This window comes from Hordeum vulgare, chromosome 6H (assembly GCF_904849725.1).
Source record: "Hordeum vulgare subsp. vulgare chromosome 6H, MorexV3_pseudomolecules_assembly, whole genome shotgun sequence".
Lineage (NCBI taxonomy): Eukaryota > Viridiplantae > Streptophyta > Magnoliopsida > Poales > Poaceae > Hordeum > Hordeum vulgare.
This window is the reverse complement of record NC_058523.1, coordinates 337,838,278-337,850,572: the sequence shown is the minus strand read 5'-3', so window position 1 is coordinate 337,850,572 and position 12,295 is coordinate 337,838,278.

Sequence of the window (12,295 nt, the reverse complement as noted above, 5' to 3'; positions counted from 1 at the left end):
ACATAAACTCAGATAGAGTAGAGCGACCGTTGCCATTCCCGTTCTGCGACGGGTTGTTCACAAAGACTTGAGCCAGCTGCTAAATAGCAGCATTATTGGCTTGATGTTCCTAATGGAGAGCTTGAAGGAACTCAGCCATAGTCAAGATTTCTAGAGGAGGCGGTGGCGGTGGAATATCGTCTTGCTGCTGCTCATGGTGATCTCCATCTTGAGCGTCCCCTTCGGTTCCCTGCTGCTGACCTGAAGAGGCAGAGTCGGGGTTGCCGAAGGTGCTGATGCGAGTTGAAATCACCATCCTGTCAGGGGACTAGACAAGTCAGTATTCCGAACTGGCCGGAATCATAAGGGATGACGCTCCATTAAGGGGGTTTGGTGTCGTGCTAGTGTGAGATTTTCAAGCCAAAGATTTTTGGAAAAAGCTAATGCATTATATTAAAACAAGTGATGTAGTCGCTTACAAGCTGCCTAGGGCAGAAATGCGACTTGCACCAAACATGCTTACACAACACTCATGGTTCGCATGAACCGATACATGAACTCACTATGCTTGGGCAGACTCCAAATTGCCTAAGCTGTAATCTCTTGATAACCGACAAGTATAGGGGATCGCAACAGTTTTCGAGGGTAGAGTATTCAACCCAAATTTATTGATTCGACACAATGGAAGCCAAAGAATATTCTCAAGTATTAGCAGTAGAGTTGTCAATTCAACCACACCTGAAAGACTTAGTATCCGCAGCAAAGTATCAGTAGCAGAGTAGTGTGATAGCAACAGTAGCAACAGTAACCAGTAGGAACAAAGTGACAGCAGTAGCAGCAAAGTAACAGTAGGAGTAGTGACAACAGTAGCGGCAAAGTAACATAGCTAGGACCAGTAGGAAAAACTCGTAGGCACTGGATCGGTGATGGATGATTATGCCGGATGCTATTCATCATGCAACAGTTATAACACGGAGAGATATGTAACTAGCTCCAGTTCGTCAATGTAATGTAGGCATGTATTCCGTATGTAGTCATACGTGCTTAGGGAAAAGAACTTGCATGACATTTATTGTCCATCCCTCCCGTGGCAGCGGGGTCCTAATGGAAAATACGGGATATTAAGGTTCTCCTTTTAATAAAGAACCGGACCAATGCATTAACACTTAGTGAATACATGAACTCCTCATACTATGGTCATCTCCGGGAGTGGTTCCGGCTATTGTCACTCCGGGGTTTCCGGGTCATAACACGTAGTAGGTGACTACAACTTTCAAGATAGGATCAAGAACACACATATATTGGCGACAACATAATAGGTTCAGCTCTGAAATCATGGCACTCGGGCCCTAGTGACAAGCATTAAGCATGGCAAAGTAGTAGCAACATCAATCTCAGAACATAATGGATACTAGGGATCAATCCCCGTCAAAACTAACTCGATTACATGATATATCTCATCCAACCCATCATCGTCCACCAAGCCTATGATGAGATTACTCATGAACGGTGAAGAGCATCATGGAATTGGCGATGAAGGAAGGTTGGTGATGACGATGGCGATGATCTCCCCTCTCCGAAGCCCAGAATGGACTCCAGATCTGCCCTCCAGAGAAAGAACAAGAGGTGGCGGCGCCTCCGTATCGTGAAACGCTATGAACTCTTCTCCCTGATTTTTTTCCGAACGAAAGGGACTAAATAGAGCTGGGATTGGATGCGGTGGAGCAACGTGGGCCCCACAAGCCTGCCAGGCGCGGCCAGGGGGGCCCGCGCCTGGTGGGCTTGTGGGCTCCACGCTCCACTTCCTCGGTTGATTCTTGCGCCAGTATTTTTCATATATTCCACAAAAAATCCCCGTAAATTTCCACGTCATTCCAAGAACTTTTATTTCTGCGCAAAAACAACACCATGGCAATTCTGCTAAAAACAACGTTAGTCCGGATTAGTTCCATTCAAATCATGCAAACTAGAGTCCAAAACAAGGGCAAAAGAGTTTGAAAAAGTAGATACGATCGAGACGTATCAACTCCCCCAAGCTTAAAACCTTGCTTGTCCTCAAGAAATTCAGTTGACAAACTGAAAGAGACAGAAGAAAAACTTTTATGGACTCTGTTTGATCTTGTTGTTGCAACTATGTCTAACTCATAACCAAAATTACAGCAAGATCACAAGCTAACCACATAAGCAAATGACATCTAGGTCTCACGGTAAACTCATATCAATGGCATAATCAACTAGCAAGCAATAATAATAAGTTTCAAACGTCAACACTTCAATCAAAACAATCATGAAGCAATGTGAACAGATGGTATCTCGCTAGCTCTTTCTGAGACCGCAAAACATAAATGCAGAGCACCTTCAAAGACCAAGGGCTGACTAAACATTGTAATTTATGGCAAAGAAGATCCAGTCACAGTCATACTCAATAAAAATCAAAAGCAAAGCATAAGAATGACAGAGATGCTCTCTAATTGGTGCTTTTTGTAAGAAGAGGATGACTCAACAGAAACATAAATAGATAGGCCCTTCTCAGAGGGAAGAATTGATTTGCAGAGGTGCCAGAGCTCAAGCTTTTAAAACAGAGATAATAATTTTTGGTGGCATGCTTTCATTGTCAACGCAATGACCAAGAGTTTTCACCATCTTCCATGCTACACATGCTATAGGCGGTTCCCAAACATAAATGTAAAGTTTTGACTCCCCCACCACCGATCAATCACACTCCACGACTAGCCGAATACTCGGGTGCCGTCCATACCAACATCAATCCAGGGGGAGTTTTGTTTGCAATTATCTTTTCGATTTGAGCATGGAACTGGGCATTCCAATTACCGTCCCCTTTCTCGTGAATGATAGTGAATAAACACATATCGAGGATAACACGCCTAGCATGGAAGATACTGATAGCCCCCTGTCACCACATGAGCGGTTCAGGCATGCAAAACAGATTATTTCTTGAAGATTTAGAGAGTTGCACATGCAAATTTACTTGGAACGGCAGGTAGATACCGCATATAGGTAGGTACGGTGGACTCATAAGGAACAACTTTGGGTTTATGGAAGTGGATGCACAAGCAGTATTCCCGCTTAGTACAAGTGAAGGCTAGCAAAAGACTGGGAAGCGACCAACTAGAGAACGACAACAGTTATCAAAATGCATTGAGATTAACCAACATTGAGTGCAAGCATGAGTAGGACATAAATCACCATGAACATGAATATCAAAGAGGCTATGTTGATTTTGTTTCGACTACATGCATAAACATGCGCCAAGTCAAGCCACTTGAATCATTCAAAGGAGGATACCATCCTATCATACTACATCATACTCATCTCAAAATTCATGTTGGCATCCAAGACAAACCATTATAAGCTCCTAGCTAATTAAGCATGGCATCAGAAACTATGATCTCTAAGTTGTCATTGCAAACATGTTTCTCTCACAACAAAGCTGAACCAGGCACGATGAGCTAGTCATATTTACAAAAACAAAATAGATCGAGTTCATACCAGCTTTTCCAGGCTCAGACACTTCATCATATATCATCATTATTGCCTTTCACTTGCACGACTGAATGATGTGAACAATAATTAGAGTGCTTGTGCATTGGACTAAGCTAGAATCTGCAGGCAAACACAAAGGAGAAGACAAAGTAATATGGCTCTTTGATAGATAAACATATATGCATCGGAGAGCCACTAAACATTGTAACCATGGTCTTCTACCTTGACCCCAAGAAAAAGAAAACTATTTACGCGGGAAAGCTCCCAACAAGCAAAAGAAGAACGGAAAATCTTTTTGGGTTTTCTCAACTAGACAAACACACGAGAAGAAAGCGCGAAAAAGAAATAAACTACCATGGATGATATAGTGGCAAAGTGTGAACACCGACTAACAAAGTGAAAGCGTGAACAAGAATATACAGTCGGTGAGAAACACGTACTCCCCCAAGCTTAGGCTTTTGGCCTAAGTTGGTCTACTCCCATGGATGGTCTGGGCGATACCCAAAATCATAATGGGGGTTGTACGGGAGCGCTGCAGCCACTGCCTGAATAGCTGCCTCACGGAGGCGAGCATCCTTTTCCTCCGTCTCATACTCCTCTGCCTCTCCTCTGGTTATGTAGTATCTCTGTTTTACCTGAAAGTCAAAGAAGGCAGGAGCAGGAAGGGTAATATGGAAAACACGCTGTCGGTTAAATATTAACCGGTATAGGAGGGATTCATCATCCCTCTCAAGGAACTCATAGCGTGTCAAAGCGGCGCGATCAAGGAAAGCTGTATGGAGCGGGGGATCTCCTTCGCGGATGGGTACTCCAAGAAAATTTGCTATGCGAGTGGCATAGATCCCACCAAAGAAATCCCCTTCATTAGCATTATTATTCAGCCTCCTTGCTATTATAGCTCCCATGTTGAAACTTCTATCACCCGTTACTGCGCTCTTAAGAATACTAAGGTCGGGTGCGCAAAGGTGACAATGCTCAATCTTGCCGTTAATGCATCTACCTATGAAGAGGGCAAAGTAATGCAAGGCAGGAAAATGAATGCTCCCCATGGTAGCCTGCTTAATATCTCTAGTTTCTCCAACGGTTATACTAGAGAAAAAAAATCTCTAATCGAAGATTTAGGAGGATCATTGAGACTACCCCAATCAGGTATCTTGCAAATTCTATTGAAATCCTCTAAATCCATGGTATACGATTTCTCATAGAGATCAAAAAGTACAGATGTGTCACGGCGAGCTGAAAATTTGAATCTATGAACAAAAGAGGCAGTGAGAGTAACATACTGTTCACATTTATCGGAGATGAATTCTTCGAGTCCGACGTTGTGAAAAAGTGTATCAAACTCGTCTTTTAAACCTGCCTCAATCATGAATTCATTAGAAGGCCATTCACATGGTTGTACCTGTGCGTTTCTCTGTTGGCAAGGATCGGGCTCCCGAATCGCGAGACGGGGATCCCTCTTGCTTGAGGAACCACCATGATAATTTCTCCTGAAGATCTTCCTTTTCTGAAATTTTCAGTGACTTAAAGGAAAAGTGAACAAGGCCCAACGAAACTCGTAGCAACTACTCCGACAAGTGCCTAGAGGCCATATCACGCATCAAAACTACTTGGGACCAGCTAAAATTAGCATGCAAAGCTCAAGAACTGGGTCACCAAGGCAGCAAAAATACGCAATGTATAAGGCACTAGAGAAAAAACTAATTGGACCAATGGAGGAGTCACTTACCAAGGAGCAATTTCCCCAAAACAGTTTGGTGAATGGTGCTTTGCACAAGGAGATCAAAAATCGGAGCAAGAAGAGCAAGAACACGGGTTTGAGCTGTGAAACGATTTTTTGTGGAGGTAGGACAAGAAGATGGGGGCTAGAATAAGTGGAGGGGTACACGTGGGCCCCACAAGCCTGGTAGGCGCGGCCAGGGGGGTCCCGCGCCTCCAGGGCTTGTGGCCCACTGGTGCAGCCCCCTGACTAGCTCTTCGTCTCAGATTTTTTCAGAAATTCCAGAAAAATCATACTTGATTTTCACGGCATTCGGAGAACTTTTATTTTCAGGGTACTTTTCTACGGGACGCTAAAAGCATAAAGCAGGGAAAACTAAACTAAATCTATCATTTTTCATCTAAGCAACCAAAGGTGATAGCTTGGAACAGAGGTTTGTGACTCCTCGATTCATCCATCTCATGGTCATTGAAAGAAATCCGTCAATGAGGTTGATCAAGTCTCCTTGACAAACTTTTTCGAATCGCAAAAGGAAACGGAGAATTTTCGAATAGACACTAGGTTACCTCAATGGGGATGTGCATATACCCAACAAGCAAATCATACTTCCTCTTGACAGTAGGTATAGGGCATTCAAAGCTCCCAATAAGAATCGATGAAGTTTTTTCAATAGCATTGATGCAATGTACTCGATATTGTTTCTTCGGAAAGTGCATCATATGGTCATTACCGTTGACATGGAAAGTGACATTGCCTTTGTTGCAATCTATAACAGCCCCTGCAGTGTTTAAAAAGGGTCTTCCAAGGATGACCTCCATGGCATCATCCTCGGGAATATCCAGAATAACAAAGTCTGTTTAGATAGTGACGTTAGCAACCACAACAGGCACATCCTCGCAAATGCCGATAGGGAAAGCAGTTGATTTGTCGGCCATTTGCACAGAGATTTCAGTGGGTGTCAACTTATCCAGTTCAAGCCCACGATAAAGAGAGAGAGGCATAACACTAACACCGGCTCCAAGATCGCATAAAGTAGTTCTAACGTAGTTTCCTTTATTGGAGCAAGGTATAGTGGGAACTCCGGGATCACCTAGTTTCTTAGGAGTTCCACCCTTGAAGGTATAATTGGCGAGCATGGTGGAAATCACAACCTCACGTATCCTCCTCTTATTAGTCATAATATCCTTCATGTACTTAGCATAGGGGGACATTTTGAGCATATGTGTCAAACGCATTTGCAGAAAGACAGGTCTAATCATTTCAACAATTCGCTCAAAATCTTCATCATCCTTTTTCTTGGATGGTTTGGGAGGAAAGGGCATGGGTTTCTGAACCCATGGTTCCCTTTGTTTACCATGCTTCCTAGCAGCGAAGTCGTTCTTATCGTATCTCTTATTCTTAGGCTGTGGGTTATCAAGATCAACACTAGGTTCAATCTCCACATCCTTACCATTGCTAGGTTGACCATCATAATGAACATCACTATTGATATTATCATTAGGCTCAAGTTCATCACCAGATTGCGTTTCGGCATCATAAACAGAGAGATCGTTTGGATTCTCAGGTGTAACAGCAACAGGGTTGCTAGCGTGCAAGTTCCTATCATCTTTCTTCTTCTTCCTAAGATGACTAGGTGCATCAATGCTAACTCCTTGAGAATCTTGTTCAATTCTCTTAGGATGACCCTCAGGATACAAAGGTTCCTGGGTCATTCTACCGCCTCTAGTGACGACTCTGACAGAATTGTCATTCAACTCATTGAGCAAGTCATTCTGAGCCTTAAGTACTTGTTCTACTTGAGTGGTAACCATAGAGGCATGTTTACTCAAGAGCTTAAGATCATTGACGTTTCTGTCCACACAAGCACTTAAATGACTAAGCATACGAGCATTCTGTTCCAATTGTCTGCTAACATAATCATTGAAACTTTGTTGTTTGACAACAAAGTTATCAAATTCATCCGAGCATAAGCTAGCACGTTTATCAAAAGGAATATCACTCTCATTGAATCTACGAAGAGAATTGACCTCTACTACATGTATCGGGTTATCAAGACCATGGATCTCTTCGATAGGTGGTAGATTTTTTACATCTTCAGATTTAATGCCTTTCTCTTTCATAGATTTCTTAGCTTCTTGCATATCTTCAGGACTGAGGAATAGAATACCTCTTTTCTTAGGAGTTGGCTTCGGAGGTGGTTTGGGAATAGTCCAAGCATTCTCATTGCACAAGATATTATTCAATGGGATCTCAGCTTGTTCTACAGTTCATTCCCTAAAAACACAACCGGCACAACTATCTAGGTGGTCCTTAGAAGCATCGGTTAGTCCATTATAGAAGATATCAAGTATTTCATTCTTCTCAAGAGGGTGATCAGGCAAAGCATTCAGTAGCTCGATGAGCCTCCCCCAAGCTTGTGGGAGACTCTCTTCTTCAACTTAGGCAAAGTTGTATATTTCCTGCAAGGCAGCTTGCTTCTTATGGGCAGGGAAATATTTTTCAGAGAAGTAGTAGATCATATCCTGGGGGCTACACACACAAACAGGAGCAAGAGAAGTGAACCAAGTCTTAGCATCATCCTTTAGCGAGAAAGGAAACATCTGAAGGATATAGTAGTGGCGAATCTTTTCCTCACTCGTGAATAGGGTGGCCATATCGTGTAGTTTGGTAAGATGGGCTACAACCATTTTAGACTCATAACCGTGAAAAGGATCAGATTCGACAAGAGTGATTAACTCAGGGTCGATAGAGAATTCATAATCCTTATCGGTCACAAAGATAGGCGAAGTAGCAAATTTCGGGTCGTGTTTCATCCTAGGGTTCAAAGATTTTTCTTTCCACTTGCGCAGTAATTTCTCAACATCATAGCTATCCTTACAAGAAAGAAAGTCCTCAACTATCTCTCCCTCCATAACATAACCATCGGGCATATCAAGCAATTCATCTCGAGGAGAGCTAGTTCTAACAGGTGAAATAGCAGGTTCTACTTCAATAATCTCAGCAGTTTCAGAAGTATCATCACATCTAGAAGCAACTCTAGCAATTTGTGCATCAAGGAATGCACCTAGTGGCAAAGCAGTATCAAGCATAGCATCATCACAAGCATCATGGACAGAAAAAGGAGCATCATCACAAGCATCATGGATAGCAGAAGTAGCATCATCAAGCACATGCGACACATCAAAATTTGTAGCAGGAGGTGGTGTCGCAAACTTACTCATAACTGAAGGTGAATCAAGTGCAGAGCTAGATGGCAGTTCCTTACCTGTCTTCGTAGTTGAGGGCAAGACTTTAGTTCTTGGATCTTTCGGATTCCTCATAGTGATCAGAAGACGTAAATCCCAAGTGACTCGGAGAATATAGCTATGCATCCCCGGCAACGGCGCCAGAAGAAGGTCTTGATAACCCACAAGTATAGGGGATCACAACAGTTTTCGAAGGTAGAGTATTCAACCCAAATTTATTGATTCGACACAAGGGTAAGCCAAAGAATATTCCCAAGTATTAGGAGTTGAGTTGTCAATTCAACCACACCTGAAAGACATAGTATCTGCAGCAAAGTATCAATAGCAGAGTAGTGTGATAGCAACAGTAGCAACAAAGTGACAGCAGTAGCAGCAAAGTAACAGTAGCAGTAGTGACAACAGTAGCGGCAAAGTAACGTAGCAAGGACCAGTAGAAAAACTCGTAGGCATTGGATCGGTGATGGATGATTATGCCAGATACTATTCATCATGCAATAGTTATAACATCGAGAGATATGTAAATAGCTCCAGTTCGTCAATGTAACGTAGGCATGTATTTCGTATGTAGTCATACGTGCTTCTGGAAAAGAACTTGCATGACATCTATTGTCCATCCCTCCCGTGGCAGCGGGGTCCTAATGGAAACTACGGGATATTAAGGTTCTCCTTTTAATAAAGTACCGGACCAACACATTAACACTTAGTGAATACATGAACTCCTCGTACTATGGTCATCTCCGGGAGTGGTTCCGACTATTGTCACTCCAGGGTTGCTGGGTCATAACACATAGTAGGTGACTACAACTTGCAAGATAGGATCAAGAACACACATATATTGGCGACAATATTAATAGGTTCAGATCTGAAATCATGGCACTCGGGCCCTAGTGACAAGCATTAAGCATGGCAAAGTAGTAGCAACATCAATCTCAGAACATAGTGGTACGAGGGATCGATCCTCGTCAAAACTAACTCGATTACATGATAGATCTCATCCAACCCATCACCGTCCAGCAAGCCTACGATGAGATTACTCACGAACGGTGAAGAGCATCATGGAATTGACGATGAAGGAAGGTTGGTGATGACAATGGCGATGATCTTCCCTCTCCGGAGCCTAGAACGGACTCGAGATCTGTCCTCCAGAGGAAGAACAGGAGGTCGCGGCGCCTCCATATCGTAAAACACGATGAACTCTTCTCCCTGATTTTTTTTGGATGGAAGGGACTAAATAGAGATGGGATTGGAGGCGGTGGAGCAACGTGGGCCCCACAAGCCTGCCAGGCATGGCCAGGAGGGCCGCACCTGGTGGGCTTGTGGTTTCGACGCACCACTTCCTCGGTTGATTCTTGTGCTAGTATTTTTCATATATTCCACAAAAAATCCCCGTAAATTTCTAGGTCATTCCGAGAACTTTTATTTCTGCGCAAAAACAACACCATGGCGATTCTACTGAAAACAACGTTAGTTCGGGTTAGTTCCATTCAAATCATGCAAATTAGAGCCCAAAACAAGGGCAAAAGAGTTTGGAAAAGTTGATACGACGGAGACGTATGATAATCCTAAGCGGCGGACTGCTCGGTCTCATAGGTGGGTTCTGTAGGATCTTCATCTTCATCTTCATTGGTGCTTTCCTCCTTCACATGAGTAGGAGAAGGAGGTGGTCCATCACGGCGTCTCTTAGTTGGCGAGGCGGTGAGGAGCTCAGTGTACTCTTTCGCGGTCAGGCGGCGACTCTGAATGGGAGTGGCCTGAAGCGGTGGTACTCCTCCTCGGAAGGCAATGGCTGATTGCCCACCGGGTGCTCCTTCCTTCTTAACCTTGTGGGTTTTCATCTTCTCCAGGAGAAGTAGGTCCTTGACTTGATGCAGTTCTTGGCGAATCTTCGTGACTCCTTGATCAAAAAGTGCATCAAAGTGTCGGGGGAGAGACTGAAGTAGGTCTGAAACCTTAGTGGCATCCCATCCTCTGAAGATGGGTTGAGCGTCCAACTCCCGTCTATCCCATCCTTAATAAAAGGTAGGTGACGAGTAGCTGGCTTCTTAGCCATCTCGGGAAGGATGTTGCGGAGACGCACGAGCGCCTCTCGTGCAGCTATCTCCATTGACAACATCAGATCCTCCATCTATGGTCCTTCAAAGAACCAACTAGTGGGGGAGTCATTAGCCTTCACTATCACGTCCACGTGATATTCCTTGGTGTCGGCGTTGACCATGTGCTCGTGGTAGAGGAAGATGGGCGTGCGGCGTACTTGACACTTCTCAAGGCTATCTCCCAAAAGTAGGGGAAAGCCCGTCTCCAGAAGCATCTCAGGTACGGCGGCCATCTACAAGATGTAGGTGAGAGGGTTAGAAAGTTTTAGTGGGTGCAGAAAATCTCAGGGATAAAGGCTAGGTGCACTAGTTGTCTCGGTTATCGTCCATGCTACCTAAGGCTTCCTATAGTCAGGATGGCTCTGATACTAGCTCTGTGGGGACCCCGACCTACGAGTTGAGATCGCCGAATGAACGTGCGCAGTGATCCCAGAGATCAATGCTCACCGAACACACAAATACTGAATATTGAGAGTCTTACATCCAAGTACCGAATTATTACATCACGTGACCGAATGGTCAAGTTCACAAAGTAGGGCCCATAGGCCAAATCACACGGATACAACTAGTACAGGAAATCTCAGAGCTAAACGGGTGCCATATCATGAGCCTACACCAACAGGCATTCTGACTTGGGAGCATCCTAGTTCACAGGGCCGTCTCCGAAGACGTACTCTTCTCGAAACTCCGGTCCTTCCATGTCTGGTCCTTCCGAAACCACTCACTCCAAAATACACCCGGTGCACCATTTCTCCAAAAGTGGCCACCTAACTCATCATCACCCTCGGGCATTAGTGGCACCCGACGGGGTTTACATAAACCTTTGGTTTATACCACCATCATGCTCATGCTTCTACTATTCTAGCTCTACTTGTCAATATGATATCCCTGTGGCCCTCATAGGTGGTAGGTTCATGCTCAAAATGCAAGTGCTCCGAAGGAGGCATCGGTAACATCACATCAATGATTTACCCATACTTATGATCATATGCAACGAAAATATTTGCTACACTAGCATGCAGTATAACATTTGCTCAGACATAGTCAAAGGGCTGCTCGCCTTGGTCAGCTAGGTATCCGGGTCTTCGAGGTCTTCAAGTCCAACTCCTTTGTCACACGGGTTTTCTATTGCCATAAAAATCAAAGCAATAAGTAGATCACCCAAAAACAAATCACAAAGTCACTTTAAAAAATTGTTTAATTCTGATAAATCCATATTGTTATTTCAAAAATATTTTCTCTAGTTTTAGTGCAAGGATATTTTTAAAATCAATATAACAGAAGCAAAACTATTCTAATTTTAACCCTTTTTATTATTATGAAATAGAATAGTTGTTGCAAAAATTCATCCAATGGTTTTGTTAAATACTACACATTTTTAGAAAAATAATAGAGGAAGAATCATATTATTTCACTGGTTAAATCTTTTGACAAACATCATTTAAAATCAAGTTTTAAATAAAAAGAAAAAGGGCTACAGCCCCTGGCCTGGCTTGGCCTGCGACTGGGCCGGCCCATTGGCCAGCTAACCAGCCTGCCCACGCGCGTGCGCCGTCAGGTTTGAACCTCACGCGCGGGCCCCTGGGGTCAGTGGTTGCTGGCAGCGAGGGAGAGAGAGATGGGCCACCGACAAGTGGGGCATACCTATCGGGGTCATCTCCTCCCTCTTACCAAAGAGAAGGACGAGCATGCTGGAGTGGCTACCGATGTCCTCGGGCCCTAACGACGATAGGAATGGATCCGACTCGTCGTCG